We start from the raw sequence: 13,385 nt of genomic DNA on the forward strand, positions 1-13,385 counted from the left end.
TCACTGATTTCCAATATCCATTCTCCCTTAAATACCAGCTTTAAAAACCTTAGTTATCCTTTTCTGAACTAGAAAATCTCTTCTTGATTTCTTCCACTCCAGAACAAAACTTTTGCAGGTTTCGGGATGCAGAACCCTCATTCTCTGTCAGCCAAGCAGGAGAGCAGTTTTTACGCACTTCTTCAGTACCAGTTTTTATGTGCTTCTGTAGTTCCAGGTAGAAGTCGAAGGGGATGTTCCATGTGCTTCATCCTCAGGCTTAGCACCAAGCTAAGGTTCTTTTTTTAGCCAAGAGGGGCTTAACTCATTACCCTTCTTAGCTGTGATCTCCACTCAGAACTGGGGAAAAGCATCATCCTGAAAGGTACAGGCTGAACACAGGCAAGTACCTGAGTTTCTTTATGCAGCAGTAACAGCTGCATAATCTCATACTGTCTACATCAGGCATTTTTCCAGTGGTAGTCAGCAGTGGCACCTGCAAAGTGATTCAAGGCATAAGAAGAGTGACAGTGACATGGTTTTCTTTCCAAAGTGACAACCTCACCGCTACCCAAACAGAATACACGAGGGCATAAAATGCCTTTATTACACTACAAACGCAAGTCAATTCGGGGAGGACTGGGAACTGACAAAAGCAGAGCACTGTCACATAATTAAAATACAATTTCAACACTTGTCAGAGGATATTTATATAACATTGGTGCAGGATTACGAGTTCTCCACTCATACAGAAAACTTAACGCTCACTATTACAGTCTTGTAAATAAGAGAAGCATTTGTCTGCATCAGTATTATTATAACTGCTTCTGAGTCACAGAGAAAAATTTGGCCCATACTGATACATTACGGAGCAGATCTATATAAATCGTTATGCTAAGAGCATTAAGTAAGGACTACAAACAAGAAATTTGAGATGTTATTGTCTCTGCAATACTAAATCTTCCTTTCCTGTTACAAATAAGGGTAAAACAATAACACCTTAAAGAGAAAATAAGCAGTTCAACAATCAAAACAGATCTACTGCCTACTCACTTTCTTCAGGTCACCCAGCACGCGGTGCCATCAACCAAAAGATCTGAACTGTGAACTGGAATGTTTCAGGACTGTTCCTTTCCAAATACAAACAGAATTTTAACAGGAATTAAAGAAGCTGAAAGAAAACTGAGCTTTTTTTATTATTATTTTGTTTCTGTAATGTCTGTTTTGCTGATGAGCACAGCAAAGTTACTTGAAAGTTGCAAAACAAAGAAGTAACACAAAACGTTACTGTCTATGAACTTAATTTGAGTAGGGTCTCCAAGTCTTAGGCCCCAAACACAGACAAGATGTGGAGCTTTTGGAGGGGGTCCAGAGGAGGGTCAAGATAATCCACATGCTGGAGCACGTCTCCTAGGAAGACAAGCTGAAAGAACTGGGTTTGTTCAACCTAGAAAAATGAAGGCTGCAGGGAGACCTCATAGCAGCCTTCCAACACCTAAATGTGGTTTATAAACAGGAGGGAAATCAACTTACTGCACAGATGGATAGTGATAGGACAAGGGGGAACTGTTTTAAACTAAAAGAAAGAAGATTTACATTGGATGTCAGGGGGAAGTTTTTTACTGAGGTCAGGTGCTGGAAGAGGTCCCCTAGATAAGCTGTGGATATCCCGCCCCAGAGATGTTAAAGGCCAGGTTGGATGGGGCACTGGGCAATGTGATCCAGTACTTGATCTACAGGCTGACAACCCCACCTATGGCAGGGAGGTTGGAACTTGATGATCCTTGAGGTCCCTTCCAACCCAAGCCATTCTATGATTTATGCCAGTTCTTTTTCTCCCCACAACCAGCCTGTTATCACAAGAAAGAAATATTAATCCTGTCACTGAACTACTCAAGGGTTTGTATCACTCTTTTCCACTGTCTTCTCACTGTTCCATTCGCAATAGGTTTGTGTCCATTCTGTTCATCGCAGTGAACAGTGGTTAATGGTCAACCACATGTAAAAGTCACTAAATGAGCAGTGATGGATCAGAAAAAGCCTGTTTTTATGTACTATTACATTAAAAATAGTAATAGAGATTAGTACCCTTTCTAACATGCATGTCTAGTCCATTGCAGCTTAGTTCCATACTACCAACCAGCCAGAAGGTAGAGAACAGGAATATACATTAATTTTATTAAATATAAATACACATTTACTTCCCTTTTGATGAACAGGAAGTAGAAACACACTCCATACACAGCTAAAAGCTGTTTGCAGTGCAGTGTATCTGATCCTGTACTAAAACATGGGAATAACCTCTTTCACCACCTTTGATTTGCAAAGTTATTTAAGGAAAATTAACCATCATCTTCCATATGTGAAAATGAAACCTAAGCCTATCTCCTATGGCTCTGTTCTAGATTCAATATCCCACAGAGCCAGCACTTCTCTTGGAGTTAAATGTGTTGATGTGTTGGTTTCAACAACAACAACAACAAAAAAGCACTGTTGTTCTGTTTGGTCTTACTGCTTTAGGTCATAAATTCACAGTAAAGATGTCTAACAACAGCACCACTTAGAAGAAAACAACCTAAACAAGAACTTCCAATACAGATAACTTGTGCAAGGAGGAAAAAAACAACAAACCAGTCAAGACAACACAAGCATGAATTTCATCATAGTACTTTATAACAGATTTTGAGCCAGTGTTTCTGTAAACTTCTGTCCCAAACTCTTGATAATACTTTAATTTAAACTCAGAAGTAAATATTCTTCTTGCATCTCACCTCTAACCAACCACACTCGAGCCATGCCTTATATCAGTGGGCCCCACATATTACTATAGTTTTTGAAGTGTTTTCCTAGTGGTCTCAGACATTTCTCATCACTAATTGTATTTATTTATTTATTTAAAGTGTTAACAGAATGGCCTATTAGCGATACTAAACTATAATGGTCTGAAGCATGGGTGTTCAACGTTCTGACATGTCCAGACCACACTGTGCGAAGAGAAACTGTCTTGAGGCACATACAAAATATATCATGCAGTTAATTAATGTAGGTAACACAACTTACTTTAGTATTCTTCTACTGAAGAAGACCATTTCTCATTTTTCTCCTAAAAATGCTCCTGCACAGCTCAGTAGCTGTATGTTTAGAGACAGCATCATCAAGGTCTACAGACTGTAGTTTTTCTATGAATAATGCTGCATTTCTTGCCTAAAGTGGGGAAGCAGATGTTCAGTCTGGTTTCTTTGGAAGAAATTTTACCTTTCTTTGCCTACTGGAGAGGTGTTTATGTGAAGATAGCGCTGCACCAAGAGCAGATAACAATGGCTGTTGTTCAAATTAGTCATTTTAAGTAGGAAAAAATTTTCAAGGTTCAAGATGCTCTGCAGCTCATAAATGGTCACAATCATTAATTCATCACAATTCAATTTTATTATAAATGGAACAAGAAACTTCCTGAGCGAGGATACATGACAAAACACTAGTGGTTTAAAATTGCATCAGTCCAGAACTACAAACAAACTTGAGTAATTTAATCCTGGCATGGAAACTGAATGCTTGATGCACTGAAATTTGCGTCGTGCTACTGTGTAAGCACTGCAGTATAAAATGTCAGGTACGAGCATCTGGAAAACTACAAGCTACTTCTACCAGCTTCACAATCCCAATCTGGATTTTGGTACACTGGAACAATTTATATTAGTTTACCCATCAGAAAGCTTGCCTCTACATTTTTTTCTCCCTAGACTATTCTTTACAATTATTTTAATACTCAAGCACTTAAACAAAGGGATTGTTTTACCATGTATGCATTAAAGCACGCTGATGACTTTTGCTTTTGTCTTTGCACAGCATAAAATCCAGCTCATTTTGGCAAACAGCAGTTAATTCACCTTGAAAAAAAAAAAAGCAAATCTTTAGGCATCTTACTTTTTTATGCTGAAGATTTATAGATTGATGTACAGATACTCATTTGTAAAATTAATAAAGAAAACTGATCTATAACATGACTGGATATTGCCATACATAAAGAGATGTTTCTGAAAAAAAATAAAAATCACAAGATTGTTTTCTAAGGTAACCAAACTTATTGAACAAGGCATGGCTAAAGGAAGGAAAAAACTCAAGACTGAGAATGATGGTCAGCATTTAAAATCCCTATTATCATTTTAAACTTATAATAGAAAATTCTACCTCATATTTCATAATTATTTCAGTCATATTAATGTTGAAGCTATGAGAGCCTACTGAAAGTTAGTGGGTTTTGTGGTTGTTTTTTTGTGGCTTTTTTTTGGTCAGAAATTCTCCCTCATAAATATGTAAGCAAGGAAACTGAGTAAATAAAGGAATAGTAACTTTTAGAAACCTGTTTTATTTTCTGTTTTTTTTTTCCCTCTTGGATTCAATAAGATAGATAGCAAAGCAGGCAGGTACTCTCGCCATTGTGCATTATGATTACAACAGCCGGTAAGGAGAATTAGAAAGCAGAAAGCAATTGGCAATTACTAAAAGAATTCAAAGCACATGGCAGGCATCTTTTCACATTTCACAGAGGCGGAACAATTTCCTTCCTACTAACATCAACTCCACAAGGTATTAACCAAAATTCAAGCAATATTTCTGAGAGCATTGCCCAGATGCTTCTTGAACTCTGCCAGTACTGGTGCCATAACCACTGCCCTGAAGAGCCTGTTCCAGAATCTCACCATCCTCTCAGTGAAGAGCCTTCTTCCAACACCCAACCAGCTCTGTGCTGTTCCCTTTGGTCCTGACACTTGTCAGCAGTACCCATCCTTACTTTTAGGACACATCCTTATATCCTTATAAATACTCTGAAAGGTGAGTAAAATAGGCTGTTTATTTCTTGGTATTTCTTAGTGGTACTGAATATTTGTAGTATCTCCCGTTTAAAGCTTCAGACAGGTCAAGTTACATATGGAGAGCTTTTTTTTGTTTGGTTGGTTTGGTTTTGTTTTTTTTTTTTTTGAGCCTTGCCTGCAATACTGGTTAAGTTCAAAATTAGGGGGCTGTGACAGAATTGTGAGCCAATTTGGTTTTCACTCTCACCCACCAAACAGGTGAGAAGGTTTTTCCAAGCAGTTGAGATATTCAGCTCTGATCCTAGTTGTTCAACCCATGGCCTTAGGATCCTCAGCTACTTCTGGTACCTTAATGGCAATGAAGTAGCTTCCCCATGAGCCTGGCCAAGGTCACCATAACCACAGTTAAGAGCATGCCACAAGACTAATATAAACTTGTCTTTTCATATCATACTATGTCACACAGCTAATATTACCTTTATTTTACAGATAAATACTTGAAACATAGAGACTCAGCTCAGATGGAATGCTGTTCCAAATGCCATCTTATTTTGCACAGCTGCTTCAGCTCTAGTATTTCTGACCTTTGTGGTACTTAATTAAATTCACAGTGGTAAGTGGGAGAAGTGGATATGAGGTGATAAGACACTAAAGGGGAATAGTCTTAACAATGACATTCCCTGAAATGCAATAATAGTGTAGGAAATCAGAAATTTGTGATTCCATCTAGTCTCCCTAACAGCATACTGTCACAAGACACAGGCTGCTTATTTGCACATTTCCCCACCTGCCCAATGTCATTCTCATCTTCTCTAAGCCCTACCCAAGAACCTATAAGCCAATCACCATCACTACTTTTCAATAATCTCAACCTTGCTTGGATTTTCACAGCAACCAACCCTAAAATTTTGTCCAGGAAGCCCATCCACGTTCTAACCTGCTCAAAAGCCAAAGACTTTTCTCTCTCATGAGACTCAGCTCAAAGGACAGCAGTTTACAATGTAGCATTTCAGTTAGGGTGCTTGCTCAGAACGTCATCTAAACCTCAGGCACATTGCAGTGGCTCAGTACTGCGTAGACACTAAGAACAGAAACAATATACCCAAAATCCCACTTTTTCAGTCACCGCTTCTGTAACTCTTGCCAGCAGCTAAGTGCAAATGCTGGATAAGTCCGGCTTGACCCTGTCTTCTCAGATGTGGCTGCATAACCATTGATGAAAGTAATTCATACCCTCGGGGACCTTTGGCCAAGGGAATGGAAAGCTATTCCTGGAGGTACCCTCAGACACAGTGCCACACAGCAACACTGATACTGCTTTAGATCCAAGACATCCTAAAGATAATGTAAGGCTACACTGGAAAAGAATGTAAAGCAGCTGTTATGGCAGGATCACCAAAATTAATAAATAAATAAATAAGATTTTATATTCAAAGCCTGATTTGATTAATTTGTATTAACAATTTAATTCATAAGCACAAAATAGACTATTACAGTAAAAACAGTTGAAGGCACGTGGCCCTCTATAAGTAAATGTATGCTACACCATAGAGAGCTTCCAGAAAGTATATGCAGCATACAGGAGGACACTGGAAAATAAGCAGGCAATTGAGCATTGAAGCTTTAATAAACATTAGCTCTGCTTTAAACCTTTCCTCATAATTTCTTTCACATGACTACTCTGCTGTTCTCACTCTAGATGTATCTAAGTAATTCAGTTATTGGTGAAGTATAAACTCACATTAAAAGCTCTCAGATAAGGCAGAGCTCAGCAAGAGAAAAAAAAAAAAAACGTGGAAAAAAGTCCATATGACAGCTTGTGTATGGAGAAGTTTCAAGTCATCTGTTCCATACAGATCAGTCAATTCCTGCTACTATCATCTTTTCTAACACATGGAAAATGTATGTGAAGACAGATTAATCTTTTTTGCTGTGGTCACACACTAATGTCAGCACAAGCCATGAGTGAGGCTTCTATCCATTGGTCAACTCCACATTTAAAAGTATTCAAGTAGAAAGTACCACAAAGGTCGTGGAGTTTCATCTAGAAGTGAGGTTAGGCTACTAATAAATTAGCACTAGGCCTCTGGTAACAGTATTTCCATGCAATCAGTATTCAGCCTGACTCCTGGAGAAGGGAATAAGAAAAATACAGACACTGAAAAATCCTACAGAGATTAACAATAAGATCCAAGAAGAATTAAAAGTGGAACAAACACATGTATTTTGATTCCTATTGTATCTGGTTTTGTTGTTTCTATTGTTTTTAGTCCTGGATATGAATTGCTTCCTTCTCAAAGGGGATTTAAAAGCTCTCACATCTTCTCAGAAGCTGAGAAACTTCGATGTATCAATCATCCATCATCATTTCAGATCATGCTCGTATCAACAGCCTGGATGTCCTGCCTCTCCAGTGCAACTGAACACAGAAGGCACCTTGGAATTGAAGTACAAGATATACAGATGACTGAATAGATTATTTTTCATCAATAGTATATAAATATCTATTTCTGAAACATATCAATATTAATTATTTAAAAATAGCAAAGGAAATGTAAGAACTCAAAAGTGAATCCAATTTCACTGAAGTGACTATAAATACTAACATTTTAGTATGCCCTGCATTATTTATGAAATAGGAAGATGATTTATTACTAGGCATTTCTACAGCAATGGTTAGATTAAGAAGCAGCTAATGATGTGTTTGCTGTTATTTTAGAACATGCCTCCATAGAATCTGGTTGTGTTATGCCTCAAGGAAAAAAAAAAAGTTCTGCCTATATTTATAGTATCAAAGCACTACCTCCAAGCACATGCCATATTTTGTAAAGGTTTCTGGAAATTTATGATCCACAGGAATACTTAAGTGTACTACATTTTACCTATTAATTCATTTAATGTCTATGTGTTTCAAAAGCTTTTTATACAAAGGAGCAGAGGAGACAGCAGATTCTTTTCCTCCTGTTTCTGGAGAGCAAGTTCAAAGTGTATCTATGAGAATAGAACAGGCATATATAAATTAAGCAGCCACAGAAGGTGTTAACATTTTTTTTTTCCAGACTCTGTTTTTAATGCAAATGTTCAGCTACTGAAGACAGACAGGATGGCTCCTAGTATCATGTGATGTGGTAAAGGTGGCTGCTGGGCCACCTTTCAAAATGAAAGTGCACAAGGAGTACCACGGAACCAACTAGTAGGGGTAACACTTTGTCTCTCAGGTGCTGAGAGTTAGCCACAGAAGTGCCACAATTTGCTCTCCATGGTCTGTATGAATTATCACTCTTCCATGACTGCACAGATGTCAACTGTGCTGTCACAGAGATGAACAGGAGATACTCCAGGCTGACCCTAAGTGTCATTCTTTGGCCACTGATAACTGAAGAACATGCGTATGATACAGGGGATCACGTATGACTGAGACTTTTGTTCGCACACCAAGGTTATTAACTTCCACAAAATAGGTCTTGATTTTGTTTACACAGCTTAAGCTCTGCCAATGACCCTGCTGAAAACCCAACTAAGATAATGTGTAGTTCCAGAAATCTGAAATATTGCATAAAACTACATCCCCACTTTGTCTGTGGAGACTTTCAAGGTGAGGCGGGGTCAGGCTCTGCACAACCTGCTCTAGCTGTGGTGTTCATGTTCACTGCAGGGAAGTTGGACTAGATGGCCTTCAGAGGTCCCTTCCAAACTCTAAGGATTCTATGATTCTATGTTAAAAACTTCTTCCTTTGCTAACTACTTCAGTTAAAGTCCTTGTACAGACTAGCATTTTATTTTCTGCTTTTCCAGAATACAAACACCAGAACTGGAACAAAAAGAGGTACAGTACTTATTTCTTACTCATAGTAAGTAGACAACAGTATCTGAATAACAACATATTGGCAGTTTCTAGAGAAAAAAATAAATACCAAACATGAAGTTCCTACTTCAGGAAATTTCTATCAATGCCAAAGAAAGTTTTGCTTTAGTCAGCAGTTCCAGTTTGAGCTTGTATAAGCAACTTAGAAAGCCATTCAGACTGATGAGAGGGGATTGGAGATGCATCTTATAAGGACTGCTTATTAGTGCTACACTTATTCAACAACTGATTATGCAGTGCATGATCAGGGCCATGCATCACAACTAATTATTAAGAAAGAAAATAATGCTTTGCTTAGTGTTCAGAATTTCCTCTTTCATTCATCTTTCACTTTTGAGCAGATAGATTTATTAGCAAAGTATTAAAAAAAAAAAAAACCAACAACAAAAACAACAAAAATACTTATACCTACTTTGCCATTAAAGATTGCTTTATGTTCTCTCCCTCCTGTTGGGGTGCTAACTTTCCTTAGGAAGGCACCACAAGATATCCCACTGCTTAATAATACCTAAGGCTGGTGCTAGGGGAATCCTATTGCTCCTATACAAGTTTTCATTTCAACACTTTCTTAAAACATCAGTCAAACAGGCTTCCAAAATGTTCCAGAGAAAAAAAAACACTCCCCATATGGAACACAAAAACCTCCCAGAATAAAAGTTTATGTCAACAAGTACATTTTTGGTAAACTTATCAATTAAGTCCTGAAAGCAACTAGATCCAGCAAAAAGAAAATAAAGAGGAGAGCATACCCTCCTATCCTTCTGTTCAGAATCCTTCATTTCCATGTTGCCATCCTGGGACTACGTGAACAATGTATTACATAGCCCCCACAGAAGGGACCATCCTTTGTACAGTCTGCTCATGACCACTGGGAACTCCATCAGAATATACAGCGAGCTTCAAGACCTGCCTGGATGTCTACCTGTGCAACCTGGTGTAGGGAACCTGCTTTGGCAGGAAGGTTGGACTCAATCTCTAGAGGTCCCTTCCAACCCCTACGATTCTGTGATTCTCTTCCCTTTGCTCCTGCCTCTCACCTCCCTTCCCTCATATGATTTCCCAATAAAATAAGAAAGCCTCAAATTAAAAAGATACCTCAGTGTATTCCAGAGGAATAATAAAGTGAAGCTGAATGGTCCTTACCCCTCCTGTTACCTAAGAGTTAAGGAGACCAATCTCCAGTTTGTTCTCAGTTCAAGAGCTGTGGAAGTTTAACACAGGTTTACATATTCTCCCTCTATCTTTTCCTTCTCCCTCTTCCCCCACCCCCGAACTTTTTCTTCCTCTCCAAATCCTCCCTTAACAGGTAGCAAAATAAGTAAACAAATACAATTCCATCTCTGTTTTAATAGAGCTATGTAAGAAAGGGGGATTGGGAGGCCAACATCCCTGCGAGATACAGACAGAAACCTGGCATACAGGAGAAACTTGCTAATTGTACTGCTGCAGCCATAGATAAGCTCACTCGGTGGCAGAGATCTCTGCACAATCTGAAAGATTTTGACCTTAAGGTCCAATAACTTTCTATCACGGACAGAAACTGTTTGACATATCCATGACACTTCCTGCAATATCAAGGAGATATCTTCTCCATCTCTATGTTTAATCTTGAGTAAAGCTGGTAGGAACAGATGCTAGAATAAAAACATAATGTACAGCTCACTGCTGCAGTGCACCACGTGAGCGTCTGCTCCTGGCACAAAACAGCACCGATGAGCTGAAGATGGCGATGCCTTTTTCATAGGTCTTCCCCAAGAGTTCCAGCACATGCGCAGTTCTCTTCCTGACCAAAGCTTCTCCTTCTGCCCCTAACATTAAAAGTTCACAAATCAAAGAAGGGTGTATTACCTGTTGCAGTTGACAAGGAAGCCACCCTACACTGAAGTACACAGCTGTATTAAACAAAAGTTTAAGCATCTTCTAATTGAATCCATTCATGAACATGCAGCAACTCATGCTAACCCAACACTGAACCATGTTTGTTATCAATAACTGTTTGCTTCTGCAAGGTTGTCACCTCACAGTGCATTCCAGTAAAATGCTTAATTGAATATTTTCACTATAGTAACTTAAGAAACAACAGTAGCTTCATAGAGGGTGAAGATATTATGGTAGTATCAACAAAAAGGAATTTAAGAGTCCTTTTCAGGAATTGACAGCTGACAGGTAACGCTGATAATCCCTGTCTACTGCCTCCAGCTATGAGCCTCAAGGAGTAATCAGTTGCCTATGAAATTTCCTAAGGCATTATTAATAGGGATTTGGGGGTTTATAATTAAAGTTGTTGGGTTTTTTTGTTTCCTAAAAAAGGCATTTTAACATTTCTTCCCACGGTTCTGCTACTCTCCAGAATCTTAGGGGGATAAGTACATATGAACATCTGTACGGTGAGATGACATACTTTATTACAAAAAGAAAAGCAAAACCGGTAAGATACATCCTTAGATTAAATGAATAATGGAGAAATAAAAGCCTTTACGGGGGGGGGGAAACACATGGGGAAAAAAGATTATTGTGTTTCTGCCTGAAGGGAAAAAAAACCTATGGGCAAACACTGTAGCTGCTAATTAGACATTTCCCAACTATTAATACATAACCCCATTGCCACCCCCCAGTAATTTTCTATTAGTTGGGCTGAAGCTGGACAGGAGATGAACAATCAGCTGAGACTCTAAGAAACCTGTAGCAAAGAGTATAAGTCAAGAATGCATACACATTCTATCTGCATTTGCTTTGACCCTCAGAAAGTGCCTACCTGTCTGTCTACAATGCTGACATCATCTATTAATCAATATGAGCTCAAGTCATAACAAGAAGCATTAAGACAACATAACAGTAAACGTAAAACAAATGCCAGACAAATTATTACTCCCCAAACACAAGGAAAGTCATTTTCTTTTAAACAGAGACTTTGAAGGCTACTAACATTTTTAACAATTCTAAGTTACCTACCATTATTATTGCAGCTCAAATCCAAGCACAAGGAAAAAAAAGTTTGCAGGTTGCATTCTACAAGAATTTCCCTCTTTAATTTTTCCCTCTGTCATTAACACAGGTAGCACAAGCTGTTCATTCCTCCTGCATTCTCTGATGGTCTTGTGTAGAAAGCAAAAGGCATCTACTCGAGAATTCAATTTTTCCCCTATTGTTGCATGCTCATAGAAATGGAACTGACAGGACAGCTGCTTATTGATGCACAAGTCAGATCCCAATCGTGCCTACTCACCAGCTTCCAGAATCCCACAGATCAAATCCCACCTTATTATCATGGGGGGGTCTGCCTTGGGATTTGCTTTTTGCTTCGTTAGGGAGAGGGAAGAGTTGCAGAAACAATCACACAGCAGCCTCCTTGTCTACATCGCAATAACACTAATTACCAGAACCGTGAATACACACACACAGCAGGGATGGCAGGTTCTGGTTCTTTAACTACTTTAAAACACATCTAAATTTTGATGAGGCTCAGCCTGCAGACACTTCATCTTACATGCAGTTTGTCCCTGCGTGCATTCCATCGCACTCAAGCCAATGCACAAGGACAGCCGTGCCCGGAGTGCCAGCAGCCGACACGAGGCTCGGGACGTGAAGGAAGGCAGCTGTTCCCCCCCACACACACCCCCCCTCACCCCTCACTCCGGTACCCACCGGCCCCGGCTGGCCCAGTTATGCCACCAGCGAGCTGCCAAGCAGCAGTATTTTCACAGGCAACGTTCCGTGTCTCCTCAAATTGCCCTCTCCCTGTTATTAAATCATTTTAATTAATTGGCTGTTTTAGTACAACTTCGGAGACAACAACGAGCCTCCCGCGAGCAGGAGAGCGGCTCCTGACGCGTCTCCGGTTTGGCAGCAGAGGAGACGAAGCAAAACATCGCCGCTGTCAGCACCCGGTGAGGAACTTCGCCTCCCCCGGGCTCGGCTACACGCAGCAGCCGAACTGACCTGCTACGGAAGGGACAGCGACAGCACAGCCCTTATCAAACCAAACAGCAAGATGTCGTGTTTGGAGGGGAAGAACTTGGGGCACGGGTCGCCGTTTGCTACCCACAAATTGAAATACTGCACCCCTACTGAACTGAAAGGCACCCGGAGCGCATCACCTACGGGTAACCGCAGCTCCCCGCACGTTCTCCCCCGCGCACCCCCAGCCTCGCCACGACCTCCCGGATCCTCTCAACGCCACAACTTCGCGCTGACGGCGTCGGACACCTCCACGGAGCTCCGAACCGCCGGCAGGCCGCGGGCCGGGCCGAAGATAACCAAAGAAGTTGCGGAGCCGAACGGGGAGCCGGGCCCCTCGCGGGGGAGCCGGGCAGCCCCTTCAGCCCCTCCCTATCCCCGCCGCCCGCGCGGCCTCAGCCCCCCGCTCCGCCCCGCAGCCAACTTACTTGCAGGCGGCGGCACGCGCCCCCCTCACACGGCCCCCGGCCGCGCGCTCTTCTTCCCGCCCGGCGAGCGCGGCGCGTGAGCGCAGCCCCGGCACGGCGGCCGCTGCCGAGCGCGTTCGGACATGCTCAGTCCCAGAGCCGTCTCCTCGCGGAACCTACCACCGAGGGGGAGGGGGGGGAAACCGCGGAGAAATAGGGGGCAGAGCTGGATGCTACCAAGAGGATGAGCTAAAAATAGGCGCCGCAGAAAAGAACAGCTGGAGCTTAAAGGGGCAGAGGCGGTCTCGCTGCCGGGGCGGAGGGCAGCGTCCCGATGCGCGGGATCCCCCCTCGCGGTGTGGG

General features: G+C 41.1%; 1 protein-coding gene across 10 annotated transcripts in view; it reads right to left on the reverse strand.

Annotated features, from left to right (window-relative positions):
- Positions 1–13,179, reverse strand: part of OXR1 (oxidation resistance 1) — a 239,956-nt gene extending 226,777 nt beyond the window's left edge. For 2 of the 10 annotated variants that reach the window (XM_072330519.1, XM_072330516.1), the window contains exon 1: positions 13,044–13,114. The gene's annotated coding sequence lies outside the window, so the exon portion shown is untranslated. Of the gene's footprint in view, positions 1–12,759; positions 13,013–13,043 lie in introns of those variants that run through there. The other 8 variants (XM_072330526.1, XM_072330524.1, XM_072330521.1 and 5 more) reach the window with 5 other exon arrangements.
- Between the last annotated feature and the right edge of the window lie 206 nt (positions 13,180–13,385).

Source organism: Excalfactoria chinensis, chromosome 2, assembly GCF_039878825.1.
Source record: "Excalfactoria chinensis isolate bCotChi1 chromosome 2, bCotChi1.hap2, whole genome shotgun sequence".
NCBI lineage: Eukaryota > Metazoa > Chordata > Aves > Galliformes > Phasianidae > Excalfactoria > Excalfactoria chinensis.